The 13,642-nt window shown below is 44.6% G+C and overlaps 1 pseudogene; it reads left to right on the forward strand.

Moving 5' to 3' along the window:
* Positions 1-13,642, forward strand: part of LOC138946584 (mucin-3B-like) — a 36,046-nt pseudogene that overhangs the window by 6,876 nt on the left and 15,528 nt on the right.

Raw genomic sequence — 13,642 nt, forward strand, 5'->3', positions numbered from 1 at the left:
AGACACCAACCTAAAAGACCTCACTACAACAACAGACACCAACATCACAGACATCACAACAACAGCAGACACCAACCTCACAGACATCACTACAACAACAGACACCAACCTCACAGACATCACAACAAACGCAGACACCAACCTCAAAAACATCACTACAACAACAGACACCAACCTCACAAACATCCCAACAACAACAGACACCAACCTCACAGACATCACTACAACAACAGACAACAACCTCACAAACATCCCAACAACAACAGACAAAAACCTCACAGACATCACAACAACAGCAGACACCAACCTCGCAGAGATCACTACAACAACAGACACCAACCTCACAGAGATCCCAACAACAGACACCACCAACCTCACAGACATCACTACAAAAGCAAACACTAACCTCACAGACATTACAACATCAGACACCAACCTTACAGACATCACTACAACAACAGACACCAACCTCACAGACATCACTACAACAACAGACACCATCCTCACAAACATCCCAACAACAAGAGACACCAACCTCACAGACATCACAACAACAACAGACACCAACCTCACATACATCACTACAACAACAGACACCAACCTCACAAACATCCCAACAACAACAGACACCAACCTCACAGATATCACAACAACAACAGACACCAACCTCACAAACATCCCAACAACAACAGACACCAGCCTCAAAAACATCCCAACAACAACAGACGCCAACCTCACTGATATCACAACAACAACAGACACCAACCTCACAAACATCCCAACAACAACAGACACCAACCTCACAGACATCCCAACAACAACAGACACCAACTTCATAGACATCCCAACAGTACAAATCAACCTCGCAGACATAACAACAACAGAAGACACCAACCTCACTGACATCTCAACAACAACACACACCAACTTCACAGACATCACAACAACAACAGACACCAACCTCACGGAGATCACTACAACAGCAGACACCAACCTCACAGACATCTCAACAACAACAGAAACCAACCTCACAGACACGACCACAACAGCAAACAATAACCTCACAAACCTCAACACAACAACAGACACCACCAACCTCAGAGACATCACTACAACAAGAGCAAATACCAATCTCACAAGCATCACTACAACAGCAGACACTAACCTCACAGACATCACTACAACAGGAGACACTAACCTCACAGAGATCACTGCAACAACGGACACCAACCTCGCAGAGATCACCACAACAACAGACACCAACCTCACAGAGATCCCAACAACAACAGACACCACCAACCTCACAGACATCCCAACAACAACAGACACCAACTTCACAGACATCCCAACAACAACAGACACCAACCTCACAGACATCACTACAACAACAGACACCAACCTCACAAACATCCCAGCAACAACAGACACCAACCGCACAGACATCACAACAACAACAGACACCAACCTCACATACATCACAACAACAGACACCAACCTCACAGACATCACTACAACAACAGACACCAACCTCACAAACATCCCAGCAACAACAGACACCAACCTCGCAGAGATCACTACAAAAACAGACATCAACCTCACAGACATCACTACAACAGCAGACACCAAACTCACAGACATCACTACAACAACAGACACCAACCTCACAGAGATCACTACAACAGCAGACACCAACCTCACAGACATCACAACAACAACAGACACCACCAACCTCACAGAGATCACTAAAACAACAGACACCAACCTCACAGAGATCACTACAACAACAGACACCAACCTCACAGACATCCCAACAACAACAGACACCAACCTCACAGACATCACTACAACAACAGACACGAACCTCACAAACATCCCAACAACAACAGACACCAACCTCACAGACATCACTACAACAACAGACACCAACCTCACAAACATCCCTACAACAACAGACACTAACCTCACAGGCGTCACAACAACAGCAGACACCAACCTCAAAGACATCACTACAACATCAGACACCAACCTCACAGACATCACTACAACAACAGACACCAACCTCACAGACATCCCAACAACAACAGACACCAACCTCACAGACATCACTACAACAGTCATCAACCTCGCAGACATCCCAACAACAACAGATATCAACCTTACAGACATCACTACAGCAACAGACACCAACCTCACATACATCACTACAACAACAGACACCAACCTCACAAACATCCCAACAACAAGAGACACCAACCTCACAGACATCACAACAACAACAGACACCAACCTCACAGACATCACTACAACAACAGACACCAACCTCATATACATCACTACAACAACAGACACCAACCTCACAAACATCCCAACAACAACAGACACCAACCTCACAGATATCACAACAACAACAGACACCAACCTCACAAATATCACAACAACAACAGACACCAACCTCACAAACATCCCAACAACAACAGACACCAACCTCACAAACATCCCAACAACAACAGACGCCAACCTCACTGATATCACAACAACAACAGACACCAACCTCACAAACATCCCAACAACAACAGACACCAACCTCACAAACATCCCAACAAAAATAGACACCAACTTCACAGACACCACTCCAACAACAGACACCAACCTCACATACATATCTACAACAACAGACACCAACCTCACATACATCACTACAACAACAGACACCTACCCCACAAACATCCCTACAACAACAGACACCAACCTTGCAGAGATCACAGCAACAACAGACACAAACCTCACAGACATCACTACAACAACAGTCGCCAACCTCACATACATCACTACAACAACAGACATAAACCTCACAGGCATCACTACAACAGCAGACACCAACCTCGTAGACATTACAACAACAACAGACACCAACCTCACAGACATCACTACAACAGCAGACACCAACCTCACTGACATCTCAACAACAACAGACACCAACCTCACAGACACAACCACAACAGCAAACAATAACCTCACAAATCTCACACCAACAACAGACACCACCAACCTCAGAGACATCACTACAGCAACAGCATATACCAATCTCACAAGCATCACTACAACAGCAGACACTAACCTCACAGACATCACTACAAAAGGAGACACTAACCTCACAGAGATCACTACAACAACAGACACCAACCTCAGAGACATCCTAACAACAACAGACACCAACTTCACAGACATCCGAACAACAGACACCAACCTCGCAGAGATCACTACAACAACAGACACCAACCTCAAAAACATCCCAACAACAACAGACACCAACTTCACAGACATCTCAACAGTACAAATCAACCTCACAGACATAACAACAACAGCAGACACCAACCTCACAGAGATAACTACAACAACAGACACCAACCTCACAGAGATCACTACAACAACAGACACCAACCTCATATACATCACTACAACAACAGACACCAACCTTGCAGAGATCACAGCAACAACAGACACAAACCTCACAGACATCACTACAACAACAGTCGCCAACCTCACATACATCACTACAACAACAGACATAAACCTCACAGGCATCACTACAACAGCAGACACCAACCTCGTAGACATTACAACAACAACAGACACCAACCTCACAGACATCACTACAACAACAGACACCAACCTCACAAACATCTCAACAACAACAGACACCAACCTCACAGACACAACCACAACAGCAAACAATAACCTCACAAATCTCACACCAACAACAGACACCACCAACCTCAGAGACATCACTACAGCAACAGCATATACCAATCTCACAAGCATCACTACAACAGCAGACACTAACCTCACAGACATCACTACAAAAGGAGACACTAACCTCACAGAGATCACTACAACAACAGACACCAACCTCAGAGACATCCCAACAACAACAGACACCAACTTCACAGACATCCGAACAACAGACACCAACCTCGCAGAGATCACTACAACAACAGACACCAACCTCAAAAACATCCCAACAACAACAGACACCAACTTCACAGACATCTCAACAGTACAAATCAACCTCACAGACATAACAACAACAGAAGACACCAACCTCACATACATCACTACAACAACAGACACCAACCTCGCAGAGATCACTACAACAACAGACACCAACCTCACAGAGATCCCAACAACAGACACCACCAACCTCACAGACATCACTACAGCAGCAGACACCAACCTCACAGACATCACTACAACAACAGACACCAACCTCACAGAGATCCCAATAACAACAGACACCACCAACCTCACAGAGATAACTACAACAACAGACACCAACCTCACAGACATCACAACAACAACAGACACCAACCTCTCAGACATCACAACAACAACAGAAACCAACCTCACAGACATCACTACAACAACAGACACCAACCTCACATACATATCTACAACAACAGACACCAACCTCACAGACATCACTACAACAGCAGACACCAACCTCACAGAGATAACTACAACAACAGACACCAACCTCACAGACATCTCAACTACAACAAACACCACCAACCTCACAAAGATCAATACAACAACAGACACCAACCTCACAGAGATCACTACAACAAAAAACACCAACCTCACAGACATTACAACATCAGACACCAACCTCACAGACATCACTCCAACAGACATCAACCTCACAGACATCACAACAACAGCAGACACTAACCTCACAAACATCACAACAACAACAAACACCAACGTCACAGACCTCACTACAACAGCAGACACCAGCCTCACAGACATCCCAACAACAACAGACACCAACCTCACAGACATCACAACAACAGCAGACACCAACCTCACAAACATCACTACAACAACAGACACGAACCTCACAAACATCCCAACAACAACAGACACCAACCTCACAGACATCACTACAACAACAGACACCAACCTCACAAACATCCCAACAACAACAGACACCAACCTCACAGACATCACAACAACAGCAGACACTAACCTCACAGACATCCCAACAACAACAAACACCAACCTCACAAACATCACAACAACAACAAACACCAATCTCACAGACATCACTACAACAACACACACCAACCTCACAGACATCCCAACAACAACGGACACCAACCTCACAGACATCACTACAACAGACACCAACCTCACAGACATTCCAACAACAACAGACACCAACCTTACAGACATCACTACAGCAACAGACACCAACCTCACTACAACAACAGACACCAACCTCACAAACATCCCAACAACAAGAGACACCAACCTCACAGACATCACAACAACAGACACCAACCTCATATACATCACTACAACAACAGACACCAACCTCACAAACATCCCAACAACAACAGACACCAACCTCACAGATATCACAACAACAACAGACACCAACCTCACAAACATCCCAACAACAACAGACACCAACCTCACAAACATCCCAACAAAAATAGACACCAACTTCACATACATCACTAAAACAACAGACACCTACCCCACAAACATCCCTACAACAACAGACACCAACCTCACAGACATCACAGCAACAACAGACACCAACCTCACAGACATCACTACAACAGCAGACACCAACCTCACAGACATCACTACAACAACAGACACCAACCTCACAGAGATCACTACAACAGCATACACCAACCTCACAGAGATCACAACAACAACAGACATCAACCTCACAGACATCACTACAACAGCAGACACCAGCCTCACAGACATCCCAACAACAACAGACACCAACCTCACAGACACAACCACAACAGCAACCAATAACTTCACAAACCTCACAACAACAACAGACACCACCAACCTCAGAGACATCACTACAACAACAGAATATACCAATCTCACAAGCATCACTACAACAGCAGACACTAACCTCACAGACCTCATTACAAAAGGAGACACTAACCTCACAGACCTCATTACAAAAGGAGACACTAACCTCACAGAGGTCACTACAACAACAGACACCAACCTCACAGACATCCCAACAACAACAGACACCAACTTCACAGACACCAACTTCACAGACATCCCAACAACAGACACCAACCTCGCAGAGATCACTACAACAACAGACACCAACCTCACAGAGATCACTACAACAGCAGACACCAACCTCACAGAGATAACTACAACAACAGACACCAACCTCACAGACATCCCAACAACAACAGACACCAACCTCACAGACATCACTACAACAACAGACACCAACCTCACAGAGATCACTACAACAGCATACACCAACCTCACAGACATCACAACAACAGACACCACCAACCTCACAGAGATAACTACAACAACAGACACCAACCTCACAGACATCACAACAACAACAGACACCAACCTCACAGACATCACAACAACAACAGACACCAACCTCTCAGACATCTCAACTACAACAGACACCAACCTCACAGACATCACAACAACAACAGACACCAACCTCACAGACATCACTACAACAACAGACACCAACCTCACAGACATCACTACAACGGCAGACATTAACCTCACAGACATCACTACAAAAGCAAACACTAACCTCACAGACATTACAACATCAGACACCAACCTCACAGACATTACAACATCAGACACCAACCTTACAGACATCACTACAACAACAGACACCAACCTCACAGACATAACTACAACAGCAGACACCAACCTCACAGAGATCACACCAACAACAGACACCAACCTCACAGACATCACTACAACAGCAGACACCAACCTCACTGACATCTCAACAACAACAGAAACCAACCTCACAGACACGACCACAACAGCAAACAATAACCTCACAAACCTCACAACAACAACAGACATCACCAACCTCAGAAACATCACTACAACAACAGCATATACCAATCTCACAAGCATCACTACAACAGCAGACACTAACCTGACAGACATCACTACAAAAGGAGACACTAACCTCACAGAGATCAATACAACAACAGACACCAACCTCACAGAGATCACTACAACAACAGACATCAACCTCACAGACATCCCAACAACAACAGACTCCAACTTCACAGACATCCCAACAACAGACACCAACCTCGCAGAGATCACTACAACAACAGACACCAACCTCGCAGAGATCACTACAACAACAGACACCAACCTCACAGAGATCACTACAACAACCGACACTAACCTCACAGAGATCACTACAACAACAGACACCAACCTCACAGAAATCACTACAACAACAGACACCAACCTCACAGAGATCACTACAACAACAGACACCAACCTCACAGAGATCCCAATAACAACAGACACCACCAACCTCACAGACATCACTACAACAGCAGACACCAACCTCACAGACATCACTACAACAACAGACACCAATCTCACAGAGATCACTACAACAGCAGCCACCAACCTCAAAGACATTACTACAACAACAGACACAACCAACCTCACAGAAATCACTACAACAACAGACACCAACCTCACAGAGATCACTACAACAACAGACACCAACCTCACAGACATCCCAACAATAACAGAGACCAACCTCACAGAGATCACTACAACAGCAGACACCAACCTCACAGAGATCACAACAACAACATACATCAACCTCACAGACATCACTACAACAACAGACACCACCAACCTCACAGAGATCACTACAACAACAGACACCAACCTCACAGACATCACTACACCAGCAGACACCAACCTCACAGACATCACTACAACAGAAGACACCAACCTCACAGACATCCCAATTACAACAACAGACACCAACCTCAAAGACATCCCAATAACAACAGTCACCAACCTCACAGACACGCCCACAACAGCAAAAAACAACCTCACACACATCACAACAACAACTGACACCACCAACCTCACAGACATCACCACAACAGCAGACATCAACTTTACAGACTTTACTACAACAACAGACACCAACCTCACAGACATCACTACAACAGACACAAACCTCACAGACATCACAACAACAGAAACTAACCTCACTGACATGACTACAACAGCAGACACTAACCTCATAGACATCACTACAGAAGCAGACTTCAACCTCACCACTACAGAAGCAGACTTCAACTTTACAACAACAGAACTAGACTTCAACCTCACAACAACAGTAGCAGACTTCAACCTTACAACAACAGAAGCAGACTTCAATTTCACCACTACAGAACCAGATTTCAACCTCACAACAACAGAAGCAGACTTCAAGCTTACCACTACAGAACCAGACTTCAACCTCACTTCTACAGAACCAGACTTGAACATCATAACAACAGAAGCAGATTTCAACCTCACCACTACAGAAGCTGACTTTAACCTCACCGCTACAGAACCAGACTTCAACCTTACCTCTACAGAACCAGACTTCAACCTTACTACTACAGAACCAGACTTTAACCTCACCACTGCAGATCCAGACTTCAACCTCACGACTACAGAAGCAGACTTTAATCTCACCTCTACAGAACCAGACTTCAAGCTCACAACAAGAGAAGCGGACTTTAACCTCACTACTACAGAACCAGACTTCAACCTCGCCACTACAGAACCAGACTTCAACCTTACTACTACAGAACCAGACTTTAACCTCACCGCTACAGATCCAGACTTCAACCTCACCACTACAGAAGCAGACTTTAATCTCACCTCTACAGAACCAGACTTCAAGCTCACAACAAGAGAAGCGGACTTTAACCTCACTACTACAGAACCAGACTTCAACCTCGCCACTACAGAACCAGACTTCAACCTTACTACTACAGAACCAGACTTTAACCTCACCACTACAGATCCAGACTTCAACCTCACCACTACAGAAGCAGACTTTAATCTCACCTCTACAGAACCAGACTTCAAGCTCACAACAACAAAAGCAGACTTTAACCTCACCACTACAGAACCAGACTTCAACCTCACCACTACAGAACCAGACTTTAATCTCACCTCTACAGAACTAGACTTCAACCTCACAACAGCAGAAGCAGACTTCAACCTCACCACTACAGAACCAATCTTTAGCCTCCCCACTACAGAACCAGACTTCAACCTCACCACTACAGAACCAGACTTCAACCTCACTTCTACAGAACCAGACTTGAACATCGTAACAACAGAAGCAGACTTCAACCTTACCACTACTGAAGCAGACTTCAACCTCACCACTGTAGAACCAGACTTCAACCTCACCTCTACAGAAGCTGACTTTAACCTCACCGCTACAGAACCAGACTTCAACCTCACAACAAGAGAAGCGGACTTCAACCTCACCACTACAGAACCAGACTTCAAACTCGCCACTACAGAACCAGACTTCAACCTTACTACTACAAAACCAGACTTTAACCTCACCACCACAGATCCAAACTTCAACCTCACCACTACAGAAGCAGACTTTAACATCACCACTTCAGAAGGAGACTTCAACCTCACCACTACAGAACCAGACTTCAACCTCACCACTACAGAAGCAAACTTCAACCTTACCACTACAGAAGCAGACTTCAACCTTACAACAACTGACGCAGACTTCAACCTCACAACAACAGAAGCAGACTTTAAACTCACAACAACAGAAGCAGACTTTAACCTCACAACAACAGAACCAGACTTCAACCTTACAACAACAGAAGCAGACTTTATCTTCACCACTTCTGAACCAGACTTCAACCTCACCAATACAGAACCAGATTTCAACCTCACCACAACAGAAGCAGACTTCAACTTCACCACTACAGAACCAGACTTTAATTTCACCACTACAGAACCAGACTTCAACCTCACCAATACAGAACGAAACTTAAACCTCACAACAACAGAAACAGACTTCAACCTCACCACTACAGAACCAATCTTTAACCTCCCCACTACAGAACCAGACTTCAACCTCACTTCTACAGAACCAGACTTGAACATCGTAACAACAGAAGCAGACTTCAACCTCACCACTACAGAAGCAGACTTCAACCTCACCACTACAGAACCAGACTTCCACCTCACCACTACAGAAGCTGACTTTAACCTCACAACAACAGAAGCAGACTTTAACTTTACCAGTTCAGAACCAGACTTCAACCTCACAACAACAGAAGCAGACTTCAACCTTACCATTACAGAACCAGATTTCAACCTCACAACAAGAGAAGCGGACTTCAACATCACCACTACAGAACCAGGCTTTAACCTCGCCACTACAGAACCAGACTTTAACCTTGCTACTACAGAACCAGACTTTAACCTCACCACTACAGATCCAGACTTCAACCTCACCACTACAGAAGCAGACTTCAACATCACCACTTCAGAAGCAGACTTCAACCTCACCACTACAGAACCAGACTTCAACCTCACCACTACAGAAGCAAACTTCAACCTCACCACTACAGAACCAGACTTCAAGCTCACCACTACAGAACCAGACTTCACCCTCACCACTACAGAACCAGATTTCAACCTCACCACTACAGAAGCAGACTTCATCCTCATCACTACAGAAGCAGACTTTAACTTCACCACTACAGAACCAGATTTCAACCTAACAACAACAGAAGCAGACTTTATCTTCACCACTTCTGAACCAGATTTCAACCTCACCAATACAGAACCAGATTTCAACCTCACCACAACAGAAGCAGACTTTAACTTCACCACTACAGAACCAGACTTTAACTTCACCACTACAGAACCAGACTTCAACCTCACCACTACAGAACGAAACTTTAACCTCACAACAGCAGAAGCAGACTTCAACCTCACCACTACAGAACCAGACTTCAACCTCACCACTACAGAACGAAACTTTAACCTCACAACAGCAGAAGCAGACTTCAATCTCACAACAGCAGAAGCAGACTTCAACCTCACAACAACAGAAGCAGACTTTAACTTCACCACTACAGAACCAAACTTCAACCTCACCAGCACAGAACCAGACTTCAACCTCACCACTACAGATGCAAACTTCAACCTCACAACAGCAGAAGCGGACTTCAATCTCACCACTACAGAACCAGACTTCAACCTCACAACAACAGAAGCAGACTTTAACCTTACAACAACAGACGCAGACTTCAACCTCACAACAACAGAAGCAGACTTTAAACTCACAACAACAGAAGCAGACTTCAACCTTACAACAGAACCAGACTTCAACCTCACAACAACAGAACCAGACTTCAACCTTTCAACAACAGAACCAGACTTCAACCTCACAACAACAGAAGCAGACTTTAACACCACAACAACAGAACCAGACTTCAACCTCACAACAACAGAAGCAGACTTTAACCTCACAACAACAGAACCAGACTTCAACCTCACAACAACAGAAGCAGACTTTAACCTCACAACAACAGAACCAGACTTCAACCTCACAACAGAAGCAGACTTTAACCTTACCAGTACAGAACCTAACGTCAACATCACCACTTCAGAAGCAGACTTCAACCTCACCACTACAGAACCAGACTTCAACCTCACCACTACAGAAGCAAACTTCAACCTTACCACTACAGAAGCAGACTTCAACCTTACAACAACAGACACAGACTTCAACCTCACAACAACAGAAGCAGACTTTAAACTCACAACAACAGAAGCAGACTTCAACCTTACAACAGAACCAGACTTCAACCTCACAACAACAGAACCAGACTTCAACCTTTCAACAACAGAACCAGACTTCAACCTCACTTCTACAGAACCAGACTTGAACATCGTAACAACAGAAGCAGACTTCAACCTTACCACTACTGAAGCAGACTTCAACCTCACCACTGCAGAACCAGACTTCAACCTCACCACTACAGAAGCTGACTTTGACCTCACCACTACAGAACCAGACTTCAAACTCACAACAAGAGAAGCAGACTTCAACCTCACCACTACAGAACCAATCTTTAACCTCACAACAACAGAAGCAGACTTCAACCTCACTTCTACAGAACCAGACTTGAACATCGTAACAACAGAGGCAGACTTCAACCTCACCACTACAGAAGCAGACTTCAACCTCACCACTACAGAACCAGACTTGAACATCGTAACAACAGAAGCAGACTTCAACCTCACCACTACAGAACCAGACTTCCACCTCACCACTACAGAAGCTGACTTTAACCTCACAACAACAGAGGCAGACTTTAACTTTACCACTTCAGAACCAGACTTCAACCTCACAACAACAGAAGCAGACTTCAACCTTACCACTACAGAACCAGATTTCAACATCACAACAACAGAAGCAGACTTCAATTTCACCACTTCAGAACCAGACTTCAACCCCACAACAACAGAAGCAGACTTCAACCTTACCACTACAGAACCAGACTTTAATTTCACCTCTACAGAACCAGACTTCAACCTCACAACAACAGAAGCAGACTTCAACCTCACCACTACAGAACCAGACTTCCACCTCACCACTACAGAAGCTGACTTTAACCTCACAACCACAAAAGCAGATTTTAACTTTACCACTTCAGAACCAGACTTCAACCTCACAACAACAGAAGCAGACTTCAACCTTACCATTACAGAACCAGATTTCAACATCACAACAACAGAAGCAGACTTCAATTTCACCACTTCAGAACCAGACTTCAACCTCACAACAACAGAAGCAGACTTCAACCTTACCACTACAGAACCAGACTTTAATCTCACCTCTACAGAACCAGACTTCAACCTCACAACAACAGAAGCAGACTTCAACCTCACCACTACAGAACCAATCTTTAACCTCCCCACTACAGAACCAGACTTCAACCTCACCACTACAGAACCTGACTTCAACCTCACTTCTACAGAACCAGACTTGAACATCGTAACAACAGAAGCAGACTTCAACCTTACCACTACGGAAGCAGACTTCAACCTCACCACTGTAGAACCAGACTTCAACCTCCCCACTACAGAAGCTGACTTTGACCTCACCACTACAGAACCAGACTTCAACCTCACAACAAGAGAAGCGGACTTTAACCTCACCACTACAGAACCAGACTTCAAACTCGCCACTACAGAACCAGACTTCAACCTTACTACTACAAAACCAGACTTTAACCTCACCACCACAGATCCAAACTTCAACCTCACCACTACAGAAGCAGACTTCAATCTTACCTCTACAGAACTAGACTTCAACCTCACCACTACAGAAGCAGACTTTAACATCACCACTTCAGAAGCAGACTTCAACCTCACCACTACAGAACCAGACTTTAACCTCACCACTACAGAAGCAAACTTCAACCTTACTACTACAGAAGCAGACTTCAACCTTACATCAACTGACGCAGACTTCAACCTCACAACAACAGAAGCAGACTTTAAACTCACAACAACAGAAGCAGACTTTAACCTTACAACAACAGAAGCAGACTTCAACCTCACAACAACAGAACCAGACTTCAACCTCACAACAACAGAAGCAGACTTCAACCTTACAACAACAGAAGCAGACTTTATCTTCACCACTTCTGAACCAGACTTCAACCTCACCACAACAGAAGCAGACTTCAACTTCACCACTACAGAAGCAGACTTTAATTTCACC

This window comes from Littorina saxatilis, linkage group LG14 (genome assembly GCF_037325665.1).
Source record: "Littorina saxatilis isolate snail1 linkage group LG14, US_GU_Lsax_2.0, whole genome shotgun sequence".
Taxonomy (NCBI): domain Eukaryota; kingdom Metazoa; phylum Mollusca; class Gastropoda; order Littorinimorpha; family Littorinidae; genus Littorina; species Littorina saxatilis.